Source organism: Salvia hispanica, unplaced genomic scaffold (genome assembly GCF_023119035.1).
Source record: "Salvia hispanica cultivar TCC Black 2014 unplaced genomic scaffold, UniMelb_Shisp_WGS_1.0 HiC_scaffold_27, whole genome shotgun sequence".
Classification (NCBI taxonomy): domain Eukaryota; kingdom Viridiplantae; phylum Streptophyta; class Magnoliopsida; order Lamiales; family Lamiaceae; genus Salvia; species Salvia hispanica.
The window spans coordinates 3,038-12,935 of NW_025951992.1; the positions used below are offsets into that span (position 1 = coordinate 3,038).

Genomic DNA, 9,898 nt, shown 5'->3' on the forward strand with positions numbered 1-9,898 from the left:
CCCGAAGAAAGGCGGCCCTCGGAAATGCGTCCAACACGCGGAGTACGGGGGCTCGATCCGCCCCCCCCCGGCCCCCCCGTCTTAGATTTTTTTTTTTTAAAACTTTGTTTATTTGCGTTTTTTATTTGTAGTTTTTTTTTTTGTTGTATTTTATTTTTCCCAAAGATTAATACAACGATGAATTGTTCATTATTAGTCTATTTATTAAATACATTTGTAGGGAAAATTAAATAATATAAAAAATAATGATGTAAAAATGAAATGTTGAGTTAGGAGAAATAAGGGAAAATGGGAGAAACCAATTAAAACTTCTAAAAACCCGGGGTAAATTTTGGTTGATGTCATGTTGCGAGGAGTTAGGGAGAAATAAGGAGTTTTGGGAACTCATGTGGGAGTGCTCTAATATTTTTTGCAACTGACCACAAGAGTGAGTGTACAAAAATTTTTAATATCCTAGTGTTTTGTTTACTTTGAAACATAATAACTTTATGTATATACAATTCGTACCATCTATGAGATGTTATAAGTGTATAAGTTGCACAAAACATAATCATATCCTAGTTGAATCATTAAAAAGTTAAACTGTTAGTATTTCTTTTCTAACATAATTTACACTTGTTGGTTGTTTAGTACACCTAATTAACAAAATATAATGTGATATAAACATCATTGCATCCTGTTAAGCATACATACTTTTGTTTTGTTTAACAATATAATTGAAGAAGAAATATAATTGGGTTGAATTGATTATCATGAAATGGACTAAAGTAAAAGGTTCAATCCAAATTTATGACTCAAAAATGTTTTCAAAAAATAGAATTGATGAATGCATTGTTCTCTACGTCAATTAATTTAGCGTGTAATAAATGCGAGAAATAAAACTTTCATTACGTAAAAAACTTTTTACGCACTTATTTTAAAAAAATAATTATAAATAATAAGAGAAAAAAGTAAAGTGAGAGAGAATATTATAGATAAGACTCTTCTCTACATTATTCACTCTTTTACTTTACTTTTTCCATTTTAACTATTTATAATTATTTTTTCAAAACGAGTGTATAAAATGAAATGCTTCCATTACTATGGAATGGAGGAAGCATATTTGATTGAAGATATGAGGTGAAACTAGTATTATTATTTGCAACGATAAAAATGATGTATGAATACCAACATCATAATCTGTGAAGTGGGCAGTGAGACATTAATCAAAATCTTGAGGGAAAAAAAGGTTTTAAGAAAAATAAAATTTAGGTATTTATCATAAAAAGTTCAAACCTGGAGATACAAAGAATTGCAAATGAACAGAAAATATACCCAACTATCTTGTCAAACAAACTAAGAACTCATTTTATCATTTTGAAACCCCAATGATTCAAAGACGTTTATATATACTTTTATTTTTTTAAATCTCATATTCTACTAGTAATTTATTACATTTATATTTTATTATAAAATTAATGATGCAAAATGAGATATACATTCCAAACTTTATATCCACTTTACTCGATAGTCAAAAGGATGGGAATACGGGTATCTATGGATACCCTTTCCCAAAAACCGATACCCAAAACCAAAAATCATCTAAATGCTATTCAAACCCGACCATATATTTCCGACTCCAAGACTACTGATCCATACCCACGACGTATCCAAATACCCGACTTTACAGTGTTAATAACTAATAAAAAATTCAAATTTTATATACTAATATAAATATAAAAGTATTTAAATTGACTAATTTCTTTAATATTGCATTTATTTTGTAGTATAAAGGTGTCACTTTTATTTTAAAGTATATGATTATATTTATGCCTATGGGGTTTTGGGTTTTTGCAATATGTAAGAAAAATAATAAAAGTTGTGCATTTAATTAAACCGTAGAAGAACTAATAATATAATTCAAAAGTTAAAATAATTAATTAAAATATAAAAACCACATGAGTTTATCAATACAAAACTGAGAGTTTAGAGAAATCGTGACTCTAGAGTATGAGAGACTTTTTTATAATATAAGTTTAAAGAAAGTTAACTTAGTAAGTTGTCATTAGTAAATAAATTAGCCTTGCTCTTGAAGCCTAAAATGGGTAAACCCAATTTAAAAATGCTTTAAATAATAAGTTGATATTCGGTAATATCCGATACCCATTCGTTACCAATACGATAAATTTAGAGTCAAAATAATAATATAACAATTAACTAAAATATAAAACCACATGAGCGTTATGCAATACGATAAACTTGAGAATTTGGAGAAACCGACCTTTAAGAGTATGAGAAATTATTTATATAAGTTTAGAGAAAGTTAACTTAGGGAGTTGTAATTAGTAAATAAATTAGCCTAGCTCTTGAAGTAAAATGGCTAAATCCAATTAAAAAAATGCTTTAAATAATAAGTTGGATATTCGGTAATATTCGATACCCTTTTCTTAACCAATACCCATTATCTTAAATTTCAATACCCAACCCCATAAAAAGATACGGATCCAATATCCGGGGGATATCGATCGGTACGGTAAACTAATACCCAATATCCGTATTCCCACCCCTAGTCAAATACTCCCCCCGTCTCACTTTAGGGGTCCCCGCTTACTACTTTTAGGTGTCCCACTTTAGGAGTCCCGGTTGAATATTCCATAATTGTAATAGCCCCACATTCCACTCACCTTTTTTCACTCTCATTTTATTATAAATCTAATATATAAAAGTAGGATTCACGTCTCCACTATCTCTTTTCACCAACTTTTCTTTATATTTCTTAATACCGTGAAGTCAAACAATTTATTAATAGCATTTCCAACCATTTACAACTTTACTTTCCAGTGTTTAATAAATTATTAAGATTTTAAATTTATATTTATTTAAATAATAAACTAAAAAATAAATAATTATTTTTTATTAAAAAATAATTATTAATAATAACAGTATAATCAATAATTACAAAATTGTAATAAGATTTTCTTAATACTTTAATAACTAAAAATATAGCGGTGATAATTAATTACCATATTTACGGAGTATTATAAGCATAATATAAATAATCAGATTAAGATTTTCTTAATAAGTCACAGAATATTACTTTATAATATCATATTAAATAATAATATAATAATGACAGAAATATTATTATAATTATAGTTGTGGATTTATAAAAATAGTAATGTTAATAATATTTAATATTATAAATTCATAATTAAATGGTTATATTATAATTACTTGATAAATTAAAAGTTATTTGTAGTATAAGTAAGAATTATTATTAAATAATTATAACTATAATTATGAGTACTATGATTCATAATTTTAACGCACGATACCCTAATCAACCCTCACACGACGCCGTCCAGAGGCAGAGCCAAGCTGTTAATCAGCTTTTTTGCTGCAATTATTCATAATTTTAAATTATGTATTAAAAAGTAATATAAATTATAGTATTTAAAAAATTCTAAAATTGGAAAAAAATATCTAGAAAAAAGTTGCAAATCAGAATCGTGGATAATTATACTCCTTTCCTTGTTTTAAGGATTTTGCTAAATTTTTCAGTTTAACAAAAAATCAAAATAAACACCAGATTCCAAAAATTGAGAAATCAAATATACTTTTTGGGACAAGATTCTGGAAAATAAACGGCAAAAATAGATGAGTAGTGTTTTGGAATCGTAAAGGTAGTTAATTTTATTTTTAGATTTGGTCTGAATCAAGATTAAATAATAAATCATGGACAAACAGTGAAAAAACAGTGTTGACTAACTGCAGACGTAAACATTTATCATTACGATTCCGGCCAAAAAGTGTGTCTGCTTCAAGATCTGCTGTTTGATCGTTATTGCCACTTCGCCAATATTTGATCAAACAGTAAACACTGACGAGTTTTCCTTCTTTCATAAGCTGCCTCTCATCTTTTCTTCAATCCAACACAAAGCAGCGCAATCAAACTATTACAAGTAACTACTATTTTTCTACTCTACAGGAGTAGTATAATATTACTGTGTTTGCTTTTGCTTGTTAGATTATTCTTGTTGGTTCCATAATCTGTGATCAAATCATACCTATTCCCTTTCCAAATACACTTCTAATTTATTTTTATTCAATTTAGGACTCCCATTTTTCCTATTTTTCTCAAATTTGAAGTGTATTGTTAAAGTTCTATTTAATGATCTGCGTTGAGAGTTGAATAGTTTGTGGGTTTTAAATGATTATGTTATGTGGTGAGATATGAGAGTTAGGGTTATTGCAAAATGGGGTGTGTATTAGGGAAACGGATTTCATCGTCTGAGCGAGCCAGCGGTGTAGCTGGTAAAGGGGAAGACAGAGATTCTGGGAGGAGAGATAGAGTAGTTGTTGGATCAGTAGGAGAGGCTGTTAGTGTTGTTGTTGGTGGTGGTGGAAGTCAAGTTCCGAATGGCCGGGATGAGAATGATGAGAGGAAGGGAGAGAATGCTCGGCAGCCTAGAGGCGAGAGGAGACGCCCTAGGCCGAATCCGAGGCTGAGCAATCCTCCTAAGAATATCCATGGTGAGCAAGTGGCTGCTGGATGGCCTTCTTGGCTATCTGCTGTGGCAGGTGAGGCGATCAATGGGTGGACGCCTCGTCGGCTGATTCATTTGTAAAGATTGATAAGGCAAGTGGTTAATCAGTCTGCTTTTAGTATTTTTTTTGCTACTTCATTTTAGGTCTTAATTGTTTTTCCTGTTTTTGTTTTGGTAATTGTGTCTTTAGATTGGGCAAGGTACTTATAGCAATGTGTATAAAGCTAAAGATGCCATAACGGGAAAGTTGTAGCTCTAAAAAAGGTTAGATTCGATAATTTAGAGCCCGAGAGTGTGAGGTTCATGGCTAGGGAGATTTTGATCCTGCGCCGCCTGGATCATCCCAATGTGGTGAAGCTGCAGGATTAGCGACATCAAGGATGTCGTGTAGTTTGTATCTTGTTTTTGATTATATGGAGCATGATCTAGCCGGTCTTGTTGCAAGCCCCGGAATTAAGTTTACAGAACCTCAGGTGTGATAATCTCTGTTTGTTTCTATATTTTGACTATAGGAGATTTGGAACTGTTTTCCCTTATGTTAATTTCCATAGTTTGATTGATATGTTAGATCAAGTGCTACATGAACCAGCTATTGTCCGGCCTTGAACACTGTCACAACCGCCACGTCCTGCATAGAGATATTAAGGGTTCGAATCTCCTCATTGATGATGGAGGAGTTCTTAAGATAGCTGATTTTGATTGGCTTCCACCTTTGATCCCAATAGCAAGCAGCACATGACAAGCCGTGTGGTCACTCTGTGGTATAGGCCTCGAGCTGCTTCTTGGGGCCACCCATTATGGAGCAGGTATTGATTTGTGGAGTGCCGGCTGCATTTTAGCTGAGCTATTTGCCGGGAAGCCAATTATAACTGGCCGGACAGAGGTAACGTTTCTTTAATCAATGTTTAAATGGATCATTAAAAACCATGCCTATTATAACTGCTGCTTGTTCACTTGATCATCTGTGTGACTGATTGTGTCTCCGGGAAATATATTGCTTTGATATTTTACGCGGTTTTTGCATATGCAGAAACTATATTTCTGTGTGTTTTGCTGTGGGTTAAGGCCCCTGTCATTTAAAAGTATAGAGATGATATTATTGAATCTTGAGTTTAGTTGTATTTCTTGAATCTGTAGATGAAATTTTGGAACCCCTATCTGTTTGAATAGCGATAACGATACATTATATATTGTGCGCAGGTGGAACAACTTCACAGGATCTTCAAGCTATGCGGTTCTCCATCTGAAGAATATTGGAAGAAGTCGAAGCTTCCTCATGCGACCACATTCAAACCGCAGCAGTCGTACAAAGATGCATAAGGGAGACGTTTAAGGATTTCCCTCAGTCAGCATTGTCTTTAATAGATACTCTACTGGCAATTGATCCGAGCGAACGTCAAACAGCTACAGCTGCTCTAAAGAGTGAAGTGAGCTCTCTGCCTCCCTATCTTCTCTCCACACATTATTTTCTTTCAATAAAATTTAGAAACACTTCTCTGTTACATCTTTTTTCGGGAGGATCGTATTTGGAGATCAAAGACAATAACACGGATTATCCATTTGCTTCCTTGCAGTTTTCACAGCCAAGCCTTATGCATGTGAGCCTTCCAGCCTTCCAAAGTACCCACCGAGTAAGGAGATGGATGCTAGGCGCCGTGATGAAGAAGCTCAAGGTCTGGAAAAAACTATCACCATACAAAATTTTGTGTTACCATTGTAGTTGTCTTGTTTTTTTTTTGTTTTTGGGCAGTTTTTTTTCCCTTTTTTTGTTTACTGTGATCTTTTTGGTGTTGCTTTAAGAAACCTAACGGCATGGTTTGCACGATTGTAGGCTAAGAGCTGTTAAAACTCATGCTGACGGTGCAAAAAAACCCCTCGGCCCCGGAAAGGGAAAATGCGGGGAGTTCCTGCTCCCGAACCCAAAGGCTGACCCTTGGGTCTAATATTGATGTAAGCTGTTAAACTTCTTCTATTATTCGGAACGTTTTATGCATTTTTTTCGTACCATCTCTTTCGTTACACATTCCAAAAGATTTTTAAATGGATTGTGTTTCCCCCGGTGATTTCTTCACCCCTATGTATTTGACATAGAAAGGAAAAAGTAATCAAATGCAAACTTTTTAAATATTGTACAAACGATCTAGATCTTAGAAAATGTCAATGTAAAAAAAAAAGGAGAAACCAAAAACCCCCAACAAAAAGGTCAACGGTTGAGGGCCGGTAGATATTGTGTTGACATTTTTATCGTTACTATTTTTTAACCGTTGATATTTTTTGACGGTCCAGATCATATTTTGGTTTTTGTACAATATACGAGTTTGTTTTTTTATCACTCCCCGTTTTTTGGCATTTATAAACACTGGTTTGGGAGTAACTATTGCCTTGTTGAAGAGAGACGGCGTCTGTTTTTCCTCCCTTTTAACGCAAAGAGCAAGAGCGAGAATTTCCCCTCCTCCGCCCCAAAGGACGGAGGGTTTGGCTACCCTCGGGGGGCATTCAGCCCCTCGATCCGAACTTTGATCCTCCCAATCCCCTTCAGCCGACTAATTTCTCGAAATCCTAAAGACCCGATGCAGATTTTTGGTCCGGCCCGTTGGCGGACCCCTGCTGGCGCCGGACCCCCAAGAAGGAGGCCCAAAACCCCTGAAGGATAGTCGGAAGGACAAGAACTCGAGCCGGGAAAAAAAGGAGAGCCAAGACTTGTAATGGAAACACACTCTCTCATCACATGCTTGAAAGAAGGTGCAGATTATTGTGTTATATGTATCATCTTTGGCGGGAAAATTTTTTTCCCAAAATGTTTTAAGAGGTAAAATATGTGAAAATATATCTTCTTTTTTTGATGTCATTTCTTTATTTTGCAACACAGACTACTTTTATTATACATTTCTAATGTCAAAACTTAATTCATTTTTTTAAGCTTTTGCAACAATATTGCATATTTCTTGATGGGGGGAAAATTTGTTTGTTTTAGTTTAAGGATTCTTGATTTTGTGTTACATGGTGTAGAAATTTAATGAAAGTTGGAAATTAAGTTGGAGACAGCTCATGGGGGGATAATTGTGTAAAATTCAACCTTTCCCTCTATTGAATTTGTGAAGAGAAAAAAATAGGTGAAAAAAATTTAAAAAACTTAAGGGGATGGGGAATAAAATTGCAAAAACATAGGAAAAGAGAAAGCCAATAGGGAAAAAGGGAAAATTGGGGTTTATGTTTTTAAATAAATGATACGTGGACATGTTTGCAACAACATGCAATATGTTCCAAATTCCACCGTCTCATACCCCACATAAATACAATCAAACATTTTCCCCTTTTCATTTTATTTTTGGGGCCATATTTAGGCAAAAAATTGAAGTTTTGAAGCCACTGAGTGGGCAAGGGTTTGGGGGGCCCCCGGGCCCGGGGCCCGGGGATCGAGCCTACTACATGGTTGTTTTTACAACTTTGCCTGCTATCTGTTCCTGGTCAAAAAAAATTTTTTTCTCTCCATTTTTTTTGGGAAATCATTAGAAAATCATGAAGTTTGTAAAAATTTTGGTCAATCTCCCATTTTTTTTTGTATCATTATATAGATTTTGAAGGAAATAATAGTACATGATTTGGAAGCGGAATTGATATTTTTAAAAAAATTATATATCACTCAAAAAAATTATTAATTGAATATGAAAAATACTCCTAGTATTTTAGTGTATAATAATTCCCAGTATTTTAGTGTTCAATTTACACATACTTTCTCCCAGATCTATGCAAATGATTAGTTGAAAAAAATATCAAAATTATAATATACACGTCCATCCTACAATAATTTGCACACTTCATTTTTTTTTATTATAAATAGTAAGAGATCTACATCCTATCAACTCACTGAACTCACATTTTATTATAAAAACCAATATAAAAAAATTATAAAACTAATATAAAAAGTGGGTATAACATTCCACCAACTTATCCTACCAATTTTTCTTTAATAAAAGTGACAATTATATGTAACTTAACAGGCGTACTAATTAGGTATTTTTAAATAATGAGATTGACCAGATATTTAATCAAACCAGCCCATTTACTTATTAAAATTTAATTCATATTTGAAAGCTCTACATTTTTCATTTTTTTAAAAGAGAAAAAAATTGTGTTTTCTTGAATTAATTTGCATGTGGTAGCTGCTATGTATTCTCTTGTTGCTGGCTGTTGGAAGACTGCTTTGGGGGGCAGCGTAGCTTTCCCTGGCCGGCGTATGGATCGCCGGAACCACCACCGCCGCCGACGGTGGTCACCGGGCATCACCATCATGGGATAATGGGCTCTGTTATAGGAGGCCCACCGGGCCCACCAGGCCCATATAGTCACCCCGGCCCATATGGTTACTCTGACGAACCGCCACCGCCTCCTTATAGTTATAGATGATTTTATGCATTTTCTTCACTGAAATAATGTTTTTCCCTTTTGTTTATGACTTAATTATGTGTATCTACACCTTTGTTGTCGCATTTTTAATTTGATATCAATAATGTTTGTCTCACAAATTAGATTGGTTTTTTAAATGTTTTAATTATGTCCACCTATGTATATACGACTATGAGAATGAATATGTTGTGGAGTATGATTTTGAAATTTTAAATTAATGGTACACTTTATACGCAACTAATGCATGTGATTAATAATATGCCAAAATCAAAAAACCAGATTATAATTATCATTGTATAATTAAATACATGGGGTGGATAGAAATAATGCAAAAAACTACGAGCAATCCGTGCTCATATCAATTTTATAGTAAGTTGATTTAGTTGTGTTAATTAGTCACTAACAAATTGAAATATAAAAAAAATTTAATTAAAAACGTGCATCTCTTATTTATGGTTTTTTACCTTGTTTTCGAACCCCATTTGAGAACCAAAATTTTATATTTATTCACTTATCTCTTATTTATACTCTATTTTATATGTTTATTTAATGTAAAATCAGAAATAAACATTTTTTTTAAAAAGTTTTTAAAAAAAAAACCCTCCCACGCTTTAAATTTATATTTTTTACTTTTGAAAAAGATAAAAAAAAGAAGAAATGGAAAGAAAAAGAAATAACGTGATAAGACCTTTTTTATATTATTCTCTTTTAATTTACCATTTCTCTTATTTAACTATTTTTATCATTTTTTTCAAAAAGAAAGAAAAACAAAGCTAAAAAAGGGGGGGAAGGGGAAAAAAAAGAAAAAAAGGAAAAAAAAAAAAAAAATAATATAAAGGGGGCTTCCCCCTTTTTCTCTCTTATTTTTTTTTCCTACTTTAGTTATTTATTACTCCCTCCGTCCCGAAAAGTCCTTTAAAGACGGGGTTTTTAAAAAATTAAAAAAAAAGTTGGAAAAAAAGAGT

At 32.9% G+C, this 9,898-nt stretch overlaps 1 long non-coding RNA gene and 1 pseudogene across 1 annotated transcript; both read left to right on the forward strand.

Moving 5' to 3' along the window:
• The first annotated feature begins 3,764 nt into the window (after window positions 1-3,764).
• Window positions 3,765-7,232, forward strand: LOC125198794 (annotated as a pseudogene).
• A 703-nt stretch (window positions 7,233-7,935) lies between these two features.
• Window positions 7,936-9,052, forward strand: LOC125198795. The gene is made up of 2 exons (XR_007172476.1): window positions 7,936-7,993; window positions 8,690-9,052. It is a non-coding gene; the product is annotated as an uncharacterized LOC125198795 (long non-coding RNA).
• The last annotated feature ends 846 nt before the right edge of the window (window positions 9,053-9,898 follow it).